The sequence below is a fragment of the Stegostoma tigrinum genome, chromosome 16, assembly GCF_030684315.1.
Source record: "Stegostoma tigrinum isolate sSteTig4 chromosome 16, sSteTig4.hap1, whole genome shotgun sequence".
Taxonomy (NCBI): Eukaryota; Metazoa; Chordata; class Chondrichthyes; order Orectolobiformes; family Stegostomatidae; genus Stegostoma; species Stegostoma tigrinum.
The window spans coordinates 37019560-37031997 of NC_081369.1; positions in this window are offsets into that span (position 1 = coordinate 37019560).

The window sequence follows — 12438 nt, forward strand, 5'->3', positions numbered from 1 at the left end:
CATTGATCTATGAAGTATATTTTCCACGACCTGATAATGAAATTGCATTGGTATTATTTGCTGCCCTGGATATTTTGTTCTCCTCTGTTCCATTGTGGCAAGATTATTGTTCAATATGTATTTTCACATGGCTGTGTGATTTATATCCTACTGCAGCATACCTATCTCACTTGTGTTGAGCTGCTGTCTGTTTTTGTGGTCAGATTATAATTCAAGACAATGAGGTATGCTTTGTGTCTTGCTACAACATACTAAACAAGCATTTATAACAAATTGTATAGTAGTTGATTATTTTTTCAATCTCATTAATTAGTTCACAGCGTAAACCTAGCTTGTCCTGTCAGAGTTTTGTTCTTGCAGGCAACTAATTTTGCAGCTGAATACTACTAAAAGCAATTTAATGTGGCATTGCCAATTGCTTAATAAAATTGCAAAGGAAACATCTGTGATTGCATGCTGAGTTTATGATTGCAAACAGAGTTCAGCCCTATGGTTCAAAGTATCCACTGGTGAAATTTCTTATGTTTTATTCTCTACTGCTTCTAAGATTATACATTTGCAAACATCAGTCTTAATTTGCGTAAGTGTGCATTAACCAGTTTCTTTTAAAACTGTTATCACAAAACTGAAATCCTTCAAAAAGCAGATAATATTCTTTTGAGGTAGAGAGAATAGCTTTTCTTCAGCATGTAATACACGAATGTACATTTCATAGAAGAAAAGAGAATGTCAAAAGACTTATTTAAAATGTACATGCAAGTGGAGGGAGCATACATCACACTTGTTGCTTCTGACATGTTTTAGAGGGATGTATTTATATTTGACTGTAGCCACATGCATGCGTGTCACCTGGACCATTTAATTGTATGGATATGGTAAAAGAAGTGTTTCAACTGTGAGAATGAGGCCTACATATTTTTGCCTTTCCAAGCAGGGAGTGTGGGTAAAGCACATGGTGTGGTTTCCAAACTTTCTTCATCAGGGGGCATCAGTAGAATTAGACATTGCTGTTTGTGTAATGTTGTATGTGCAAATTCCCTGTTGTGGTTGTGTAGCCCATCAAATAATTAATGCATATTTAAAAATGTTTTTCAAGTTACAAATTTTATGCATATTGTAATATTATGCTGACACCTTTTACATGCAGTTTTTGCTCAATGTTGACAGACAGGCAACAGTACAATAAGTCCTCATTCGGAATTTTGGTTGAGCTCTCAAGAATTGTGACTTTTAAGTGATGTGAGTCATGCTTTCTCATTGGATTCATTGTTACAGTCAGAGTAGGTTTCTGAAAGGCCATAAAATACTGGACCAGAAGTAGACGGTAAAGAAAGCAGAAATAAACCAATCAACCCATCGAGTCTACTCCACAATTTGATGAGACCATATGTGATCTTGTAAAGGGCCTGTTTCCATGCTGTAGGGAATCTCATATCTCATCTCATCTCATCCCATGTCCACTTTTCTACCTTTCCCTATAAACCTCGATTCTGGTACTGGTCACAGCTCTCCATGGTAAAGAATTACATAGATTTACTATCTCACTGAAGAAATTACTTCTCATCTCTGCCTTAACTGAAAAAGGATAATACCCGAAATGTTGACTGCTCCTTTCCTCCAGATGCTGCCCGGCCTGCTGTGTTCTTCAAGCCTCCCGGTTGTCTACCTTGGACTCCAGCATCTGCACTTTTTGTTTGTCTCTAACATGGGGAAGCAAGGCTAGTTTGGAGATAACTCTGGTCTAGCAAGACAACTCTGGCAAACAAGGCCAGATAAATGGGAAGAAAGACTCTGGACACAGCCAGGGAGAGAGGCAATGCTGGGAAGAAGGGGAGGGAAGGGGAGTGTGGAAGTGCTGGCAGAAATCTCATCCAAGCAAACAATGTTAAAGTGAAGCTGACAACATTAAATGTTTATACTGTCCGTACTTTGTTTCATTTTAACATTGCCAATAATGCTACGTTAAGCAAGGACTTAGTAAATAATTCAGAAGTTAGGACCTGTCCTGACTCTTTGGAATCAGCTGTTTCACATTAGTTGACCTAAATGATACAGGTTTTACAGTGAAAATGATGATTAAATTGATGGCCTTCCAGCAACTGTTAAACGTGGAAATAAGCAAGTTGGCGCTAATAGGTAAAAATCAAAAATAAAACTTGCATTTTAATACTTACATTTCTTTATTACCTCACCCTCAATTTTTCCCTTTCTCTATTTTACTGTGTATCCATGATTTTATATTGAAATAAATATTCATACTGCCCTTGCTGCTTTAGATTTTGTGCTTTAAACTGCTTCAATCAGGGTGAGGAGATACATCATGCTTGTTCTGTTCATCCAGTCCCCAGAACCCTTGTTGAGAAAGCTACAGTTTTGGGTTTTTAATAACTCAGATTTTCTCTTAACCTTTGGACTAGAAGTTACATGCAAATGTTAGTGTAATGAACAACTAGAGCATGTGTTGACTACTGACCATAAAATCCAGGGCATTTTCAGTAGTGCTGAAGAGTTTGAGCAAAGCTATTCAGCATTTAGTGGATGATCTGGGAACTTAACAAATTCTGTAATTTAAAAAAAAATTAGCATATGATATGTCTCATTTAGCATTTAAATGTAATGTTACTATGTAAGATTGAAGCTCTCCAAGAATTTACAGAGTCATAGAGATCTACAACGCAGAAAAAATAAGCTCTTCATCTATCATGTCCACAGTGGTCGAAAACAACCTTCCTACTATCCAAAGAGAAAATGGGAGCTGCAGATGCTGGAGAATCTGAGATAACAAAGTGTGGAGCTGGATGAACACAGCAGGCCAAGCAGCATCTCAGGAGCACAAAATCTGACGTTTCGGGCCGAGACCCTTCATCAGAGAGGGGGATGGGGAGAGGGTTCTGAAATACACAAGAGGTACGATGCTCAGAAGGAAGAGGTACGATACTCAGAAGGAAGAGGTATTAGAAATCCTACAGTGTGTGAAGATAGATAAGTCCCCTGCGCTGGATGGGATTTATCCTAGGATCCTCTGGGAAGCCAGGGAGGAGATTGCTGAGCCTTTGGCATTGATCTTTAACTTGTCATTGTCTACAGGAATAGTGACAGACAACTAGAGGATAGCAAATGTGGTTCCCCTGTTCTAGAAGGGGAGTAGAGACAACCCTGGTAATTATAGACCAGAGAGCCTTACCTCAGTTGTTGGTAAAGTGTTGGAAAAGGTTATATGGGATAGGATTTATAATCATCTAGAAAAGAATAAATTGATCAGGGATAGTCAGCACGGTTTTGTGAAGGGTAGGTCGTGCCTCACAAACCTTTGTTGAGCTCTTTGAGAAGGTGACCAAACAGGTAGATGAGCGTAAACCGGTTGATGTGGTTTTTATGGATTTCAGCAAGGCGTTCGATAAGGTTCCTCACAGTAGGCTATTGTACAAAATGCGGAGGAATGGGATTGTGGGAGATATAGCAGTTTGGATCGGAAATTGTATCAGAGATAATGGGAACTGCAGATGCTGGAGAATTCCAAGATAATAAAATGTGAGGCTGAATGAACACAGCAGGCCAAGCAGCATCTCAGGAGCACAAAAGCTGACGTTTCGGGCCTAGACCCTTCATCAGAGAGGGGGATGGGGAGAGGGAACTGGAATAAATAGGGAGAGAAGGGGAGGAGGACTGAAGATGGAGAGAAAAGAAGATAGGTGGAGAGGAGAGTATAGGTGGGGAGGTAGGGTGGGGATAGGTCAGTCCAGGGAAGACGGACAGGTCAAGGAGGTGGGATGAGGTTAGTAGGTAGATGGGGGTGCGGCTTGGGGTGGGAGGGAGGGATGGGTGAGAGGAAGAACCGGTTAGGGAGGCAGAGACAGGTTGGACTGGTTTTGGGATGCAGTGGGTGGGGGGGAAGAGCTGGGCTGGTTGTGTGGTGCAGTGGGGGGAGGGGACGAACTGGGCTGGTTTAGGGATGCAGTAGGGGAAGGGGAGATTTTGAAACTTGTGAAGTCCACATTGATACCACTAGGCTGCAGGGTTCCCAGGCGGAATATGAGTTGCTGTTCCTGCAACCTTCGGGTGGCATCATTGTGGCAGTGCAGGAGGCCCATGATGGACATGTCATCTAGAGAATGGGATGGGGAGTGGAAATGGTTTGCGACTGGGAGGTGCAGTTGTTTGTTGCGAACTGAGCGGAGGTGTTCTGCAAAGCGGTCTCCAAGCCTCCGCTTGGTTTCCCCAATGTAGAGGAAGCCGCACCGGGTACAATGGATGCAGTATACCACATTGGCAGATGTGCAGGTGAACCTCTGCTTAATGTGGAATGCCATCTTGGGGCCTGGGATAGGGGTGAGGGAGGAGGTGTGGGGGCAAGTGTAGCATTTCCTGCGGTTGCAGGGGAAGGTGCCGGGTGTGGTGGGATTGGAGGGCAGTGTGGAGCGAACAAGGGAGTCACGGAGAGAGTGGTCTCTCCGGAAAGCAGACAGGGGTGGGGATGGAAAAATGTCTTGGGTGGTGGGGTCGGATTGTAAATGGCGGAAGTGTCGGAGGATGATGCGTTGTATCCGGAGGTTGGTAGGGTGGTGTGTGAGAACGAGGGGGATCCTCTTAGGGCGGTTGTGGCGGGGGCGGGGTGTGAGGGGTGTGTTGCGGGAAATACGGGAGACGCGGTCAAGGGCGTTCTCGATCACTGTGGGGGGAAAGTTGCGGTCCTTAAAGAACTTGGACGCCTGGGATGTGCGGGAGTGGAATGTCTTATCGTGGGAGCAGATGCGGCGGAGGCGGAGGAATTGGGGATAGGTTTGTTCCTGAGATGCTGCTTGGCCTGCTGTGTTCATCCAGCCTCACATTTTATTATCTTGGATCGGAAATTGGCTTGCTGAAAGAAGACAGAGGGTGGTAGTTGATGTGAAATGCTCATCCTGGAGACCAGTTACTAGTGGTGTACCACAAGGTTCGGTGTTGGGTCCGCTGCTGTTTGTCATTTTTATAAATGACCTGGATGAGGGTGTAGAAGGATGGGTTAGTAAATTTGCAGACGACACTAAGGTCGGTGGAGTTGTGGATAGTGACGAAGGATGCTGTAGGTTGCAGAGAGACATAGATAAGCTGCAGAGCTGCGCTGAGAGGTGGCAAATGGAGTTTAATGCGGACAAGCGTGAGGTGATGCACTTTGGTAGGAGTAACTGGAAGGCAAAGTACAGGTATAAAGGTAAGATTCTTGGTAATGTAGATGAGCAGAGAGATTTCGGTATCCATGTACACAGATCCTTGAAAGTTGCCACCCAGGTTGACGGGGCTGTTAAGAAGGCATAGAGTATTTTAGCTTTTATTAATAGAGGGATTGAGTTCTGGAACCAAGAGGTTATGGTGAAGCTGTACAAAACTCTGGTGCGGCCGCACTTGGAGTATTTGCGTACAGTTCTGGTCACTGCATTATAAGAAGGATGTGGAGGCTTTGGAAAGGGTGCAGAGGAGATTTACTAGGATGTTGCCTGGTATGGAGGGAAGGTTTTACGAGGAAAGGCTGAGGGACTTGAGGCTGTTTTCATTAGAGAGAAGGTTGAGAGGTGACTTAATTGAGACATATAAAATAATCAGAGGGTGAGATAGGGTGGATAGGGAGAGCCTTTTTCGTAGGATGGTGACGGTGAGCACGAGGAGGCATAGCTTTAAATTGAGGGGTGAAAGATATAGGACAGATGCCAGAAGTAGTTTCTTTCCTCAGTAGTAAGGGAATGGAACGCTTTGCCTGCAACAGTAGTAGATTCGCCAACTTTAGGTACATTTAAGTCATGGTTGGACAAGCACATGGACGTACATGGAACAGTGTAGGTTAGATGGGCTTGAGATTGGCATGACAGGTCGGCACAACATCGAGGGCCGAAGGGCCTGTACTGTGTTGTAATGTTCTATGTTCATTTATTGGGACAGTCGTCCTTTCATAAAGCTGGAATTGGTCATTTATCTGTTGTAAGGCATCCTTTTATCAGAACTGTCTTGGATGGGAACATACAGCATTCTTTGAACAGAATTGCTAGAAGCTCAGTAAAAGGTACCATTGTAATTCACTGTGTGAGCAGGCTGCTTAGTTTTGCTGAGCTTCTGTCTGCCATCTCTTAAGCAGGCATGGCTACTTAGTGTGTTCAACTAAAGATCACCTTTCGTAACCAGGTCCAGGTCACACCTGCAATGTTTGTAAATCTCTTCTGAACCCTGTCCAGCTTGATAATATCCTTCCCATAACTGGACGACCTGAACTGGACACAGTATTCCAGAAGAGGCCTCACGAATGTCCTGTACAAACTCAACATGATGTCCCAACACCAATACACGAAGGACTGAACAATGAAGCCAAGCATACCAAACACCTTTTTAATCATCCTGTCTATCTGTGCTCCAAACTTTAAAAAATTATGTACCTGCACCCCTACGTCCCTCTGCTCTACAATTTCCTAAGGCCCTGCCATCAATTGAATAAGCCCTACCCTTGTTTGTTGTACCAAAATACCATACCTCGCATTTATCCAGATTAAATTTCATCTGCCATTTTTCAGCCTATTCACCTATGTGATTACAAAATCCCTATGTAATCTTAGAAAACTTTCCCCTACAATGCCGCCAACTACTAACTTACCGACCATGCTTTCTATATTCTCATCCAAATTTTGTTTGATAGGGAGGATGAGAACCGATCCCTGTGGAACACGGCTGGCCACGGGCCTCCGCCATTACTCTCTGTCTCCTGCTGTTAAGCCAATTATGTATTCAAATGGCAAGCTCACCCCTGAATCCCGTGTGATCTAACTTTACTGATTAGTTTACCATGCAGAACCTTTTCAAAGGCTTTACTAACATCCAAATAAACAATGTCTACTGCTCTGCCATCAGCAACCTTTTTGGTAACTCCTTCAAAAAACTCAACCAAGTTTGTGAGACATAATTTTCCTTGCACAAAACCGTGCTGACTACCTGAGTGTTAATCTTTCCTTGTTTTATCCTGTTTAGACTATTGTTTATCAGGTAACATAGGCTGGGAGATTCTGTGAATTTACTGACTTCAATTTCAACATCCTTGGAGTTACCATTGACCAGAAACTCAACTGGACCTGTCATATAAACACTGGCTACAAGAGCAGGTCAAAGACTTGGGATACTATGTTGAGTAATCCATGTCCTGACAGCCCAAGCCCTGTCCACCATGTTCAAGGCACAAGTCAGGAGTGTGAAGGAATGCTCCATGCCTGCCTGCATGGGTGTAGCTCCAACAAAACTCAATCTTGATACCATCCAGGACAAAGCAGCCTGCTTGATTGGCACCACATCCCCAAGCATCTACTCTCTCCACCACTGACACTCAGTACACACTGCTGCTGCTACTATCTACAAGATGCGCTTCAAAAATAAACCAATGATCCTCAGACAGCACCTTCCTCACCAACGACTTTTCAACTGGAGCAACAAGGGCAGCAGATCTGTGGGAACATCACCACCTGCAAGTCCCCCTCAAAGCCACTCGCCATCCTTTCTTGAAAATACATCACCGTTCTTTCATTGTCGCTGAATCAAAATTCTGGAATTCCCTCCCAGTGAGCTTTATGGATCAATCTACTGCAGCAATTCAAGAAGGCATCACCTTAAGGGTAATTCGGGATGGGCAATAAAAATGCTGGCAAGTAACATCCGAGTCCCACAAGTGAATAAAAATAGTTCTGACCGCCTCAATTTTTAAAAAAAATCTGTCAAATGGTCTTTATTTTTCATTGACCTATTTCAATCCTTCAGTGTGAGAGTAAGCTTTCCTTCCTTATATGCAACTGCTTTCATTCAAATTATTTCATCTGTAGTCCATGTGACTGGCATTATCTGCTTCAATACAGTGTGGAGCTGGAGCAACACAGCAAGTTACGCAGCATCAGAGGAGCAGGGAAGTTGACGTTTTGGGTTTATTACCTTCAGGCCTGCTGTGTTGCTCCAGCTACACACTATTGATTCCGATTACAGCATTTGTAGTTGTTGCTATCTCTGGCATCATCTGCTTTTCCATGTTAGATAATGGAAGTAAGTTAATTATTTTCAACAATTTCTGTTCATGTGGAAGCCGCTGCCATTCTCCCTAGCTGGTACTATGTTTTCTATTGCTGCTGTCTGCTGGTGACAGTTTCACCCACTGCCAATTTCCCTGTAGCATAACCTCACTGGTCTCCTGAATAAGTGCTGCCTGTTGACAGAGAGACTGTTTTCACACCTGTTTAAACAGTGTTAAGGGTATCCAATTTTATGATTCAGCTATTTCAGGAATGTAATTTCTAGTTTGGGGATTGCACTGTTTAAGTTTAAACTAAATGAAAACAGTTGGTTTGAGAAGCTACTAAACAGAGCTACGGTAATTGCAAATCAAAAGATGGCTAAAGTTTAGTTTATAGGGCTATAATGGGAAGTATTGGGAACAAAATTATAGCTAACATTCTGAGCTTCATGGTGGATACAGGATGTCCACAGCTGTCTCAATAAGGGAATTAAGTTATTCATATGGTATTTCTGGACAAAGGGGAGGTTTGGGAAATGTTGATAATTAATTTATTTCTCTATGTGGGACATTGCAGTTGTGTCATATTGTCAGGAGATACATTGGCAGGGACACTATTTATAGTTTTGGATTTTATCAATGTGATTTCCCACTATCAGTATCCCTGGGTATGTACTTCCCCATCCAGTAAGATAGACCCACCAGAACAGTGATATGCAGTGGGGACAGTGTCACCCAGGGAGTCCTCAAAATTCACTCCAGATTGCATGAGGTCTCATGGCATCAGATCAGACTTGCTAATTAAGCCTCCTGCTGATTAGCACATTATTGCCCTCCCTTGGCAGAAAATCAATTTCTCCTTTTTTTTTTGAAGATTATTTAGAAGTAAGACTCAGAGTGGTAAGGTCACAGAATGTACCCAGGATGGGCAACTACATTCTCCATAAATATGAATGATTTGTTAGCATCATGACTGATTTGAGCTGGCTGAGTCCTAAAAGGCCCAGTTGCGAGACAATGGCGTCTAATCACATCGAGGATACCCTCCATTGTGTTGTATGGCACTGCCATTATGCTGCATGGGACAGATGTTGAATAACTCAAAACTGGACAACCATGAGGCATTATGGGCCATCATCAGCAGTACTGTATATATCCATAATCTAGCCCCATGGTTCAGTTTACCCATTACCATCAAGTCAGAGGATCAACTACTTGCACACCACACTATTGAAACAGCGTACAATAATCAAGGCTAAGTAATCCGTCAACTAATCAATTTGATTTAAGCTCTGTAATCTTAGGGTTATAAAGCATCTCCATAGGTCCTTCGGTCCAGCTCATCCAAGCTGACCAAGTTTCCCAAACTAAACTAGTCTGTTTTGCCTGCATTTGGCCCATATCCTCTAAAACTTTCCTATTTGTTTACTTGTCCAAATGTCTTTTAAATTGTGTAACTGTAACTGCATCTGCATCTACCACTTCTTCTGGCAGTTCATTCCACATATGAATCACCATCTGTGTGGAAAAAGTTGTCCCTTAGAACCTTTTTAAATCCTTGTCCTCTCATCTTGAAATTATGCCCTCTTGTTTTGAACTCCTCAATTCTAGGGGAAAGATTTTTGCTATTCACCTTATCTGTGCCCCTCATGAATTTATAAACCCCTACAAGGCCACTCTTCTACCTGCTGCACTCCAGTGAGAAGTCCTAGCTTATACGGCATCTCCTTCTAATTCAGACCCCCCAGGCCTGGTAACACCCTGTAAATCTTTACTGCACCCTCTCCAGTTTACAAATATCCTTAGTATAACTGGGCAACCAGAACTGTACACAGAACTCCAAAAATGGCCTCGCTAATATCCTGTACAACTGCATCTTCTTCACTCAATAGACTGAACAATGAAGGCAAGCATGCCACATTCCTTCCTTCCTTACTACTCTGTTTACCTGTGATGCAACTTCCAATGAATTATGTATTAGAACCCCTAGGTCTTTCTGTTCTACAACACTCCCCAGTCCCTTGCAGTTAATGGTGCAAGTTCTGCCCTTGTTTATGTTATCAAAATGCAACACCTTGCATTTATCTAAACTCAATTCCAATTGCCAATGGTCAGTCTGCTAGGTCTAGCTGTGGTAGACAATTTAAAAAACTGGTAGGATCCCCAAAGACCTACCATATTAACTATACACCGTGTCCCTACACTCGAAGAACTACAGTGATTCAAGAAGGCAGCTAACCACCATATTTACCAGGTCCCAAAACAAAGTTGCTGGAAAAGCTGAGCACGTCTGGCAGCATCAGTGAAGTAAAAAACAGAGTTAATGTTTTGGGTCCAGTGACCCTTCCTCAGAACTTTGTTTTTTTTCCTCATTTACAACATCCGCAGTTCTTTTGGTTTTTATATTTACCAGGTCATTTAGCAATGAGCAATAAGTGCTAACTACTTCTCATAAATGAATAAAAAGAAATGGATGAAACTGCCTGATGCTGATACAGTCTATTTCCAACTTTGGTATATTTGACCATATGAGTTTCAGACCAGATGCCTGTATCATCACTATGCCTGTGTTCACCAATGTAACATCGCCTGGCCCTATCCTTACTGAGCTACTCCTGAAACCCTGATTAAACTCTTTGTTAACACAAGACTTTACTTTTCCAATGTGTTCCTGGTTGGGTGCTCACATTTTGCCTTCATTAATTTGAAATCATGTGCTTGCTGTCCTATATTCATTTCTGATCAAATTATGCTTTGATTTGTAAAATTTTCATACTTGTTTTAGATCTGTGCATGACCTAACCCTTCTCTCTGTAATGTTCCCTCATCCCCTGAGGTTCCTTTGTGTTCATCTAATTCTGGCCTCCTGTAAGAATGAGAAATAAGAGCCGAAGTAGGGGCGATTTGATGTCTTCAGCCTGTATTCCTGTTCAGTATGATCTTGGCAGACCTGATTATGGCCTTAACTGTACTTTACTGCTGTTTTGCACCCCGTCTTCCTTGAACTTGTAAGACAGATTCTGGTTTCTCATGCCAATGTATGGCAGGATAATTGAATTGGGCAGGCAGACAACAACAGTGAGGAAGGCATGCAGTATATTTTCCTAACACTTATTTGATGCTTAAAAATGAAATGAATTTAAGAAAAGGAATATTAGGTTTTTTGAAGATGAACGGTTGAAGGGGAGTATCTCTCTATCTTTTCCCGTCCTGGGAGGAAAGTATTTACCAGTTATTCTTCAATAGTGGGTGTACAGGACAGTACTTTATTATTGAGTGATCATTGTCTAAAATAATGAAATTTGACCCTGTTTCATTACAGAGTGGTAAATCGTACGTATTCATTTGTGCAAGAAAAACACATTAAAACAGAAAGTGCCAGAGAAAGCCAGTAGGCCTGACAGCACTGTGGATATAGAAATGGTTAATGTTTCAAGTCCAGTGTAATTTTCTATGAAACCTATATTAAACAAGCATTATTTTTACTCCATGTTATACACACAGGTTGTGTTGTGAGCAAAGCTATGATAGTTTTGTGATGTGAGTGAGATCAGAAATTTTCTAGCTGAAAAATTTGTAACTGGGTAGGAATTTTCAGCGAACCAGTGGAGGGATTTGAGTATATTCTTTGTTTGAGATAAATACTTCAGACCCAGTCTAAAATTTGCATTAAATGAGTGAATAGACTGATCTTCCACAATTGCTGCACCTAAAGAGATTATTGGATGATTGGGGTAATATGGGTACAACCAAAGTCTTTTGGTTTGTGCATAGGGCATCTGGAGAAGTTTCTCACAGCTAACTATATTCTCCAAGTATATTCTGATAATCTAGCTGTTAACTAGTCATAAAAGGAAAAGGAAAAATGCAATGCTTTTGACTTTATATGGGTCTGGAAGTGTGTCAGCAATCAAAAATTTGCTTGCTATTGTAAAGTGAAAGGACATAGTGATGAAGGATATTTTGATAAAGTTTGAGCAGCTTTACACTCTCAAAATTTTGGAAATTGCAGAAAGCTATTGTATTGGGATAGGGAATCAATTGCTTACTGTAGTAAATTGGAATAAAACTGTCAACTCTTTATAATTTTGGAGAATTTCAAGAAAGAGTATCATGTAACAGTTTTGATTGTAGCAAGAAGGTGATATTTCTAAAATCAACTTTGGACATAGTACATTAAAAGGAACTGTCCTTGGGTATGGAGAAACTCCAGATGCTAACAGGCCATTATTCCTCTGAAAAAATTAATAAACTGCAGATGAGTAAGCAGACTGTTCTAAAAATGGCAGCAGGTTTATTTAAATAGGGGAGGTGATGGTGTGGTGGTATTGTCACTGGAATATTAATCCAGAGACCCAGATAATGGCAATGGTGGAATTTTAATTCAATAAAATATCTGGAATTAAGAGTCTGGTGATGACTGAACCCAT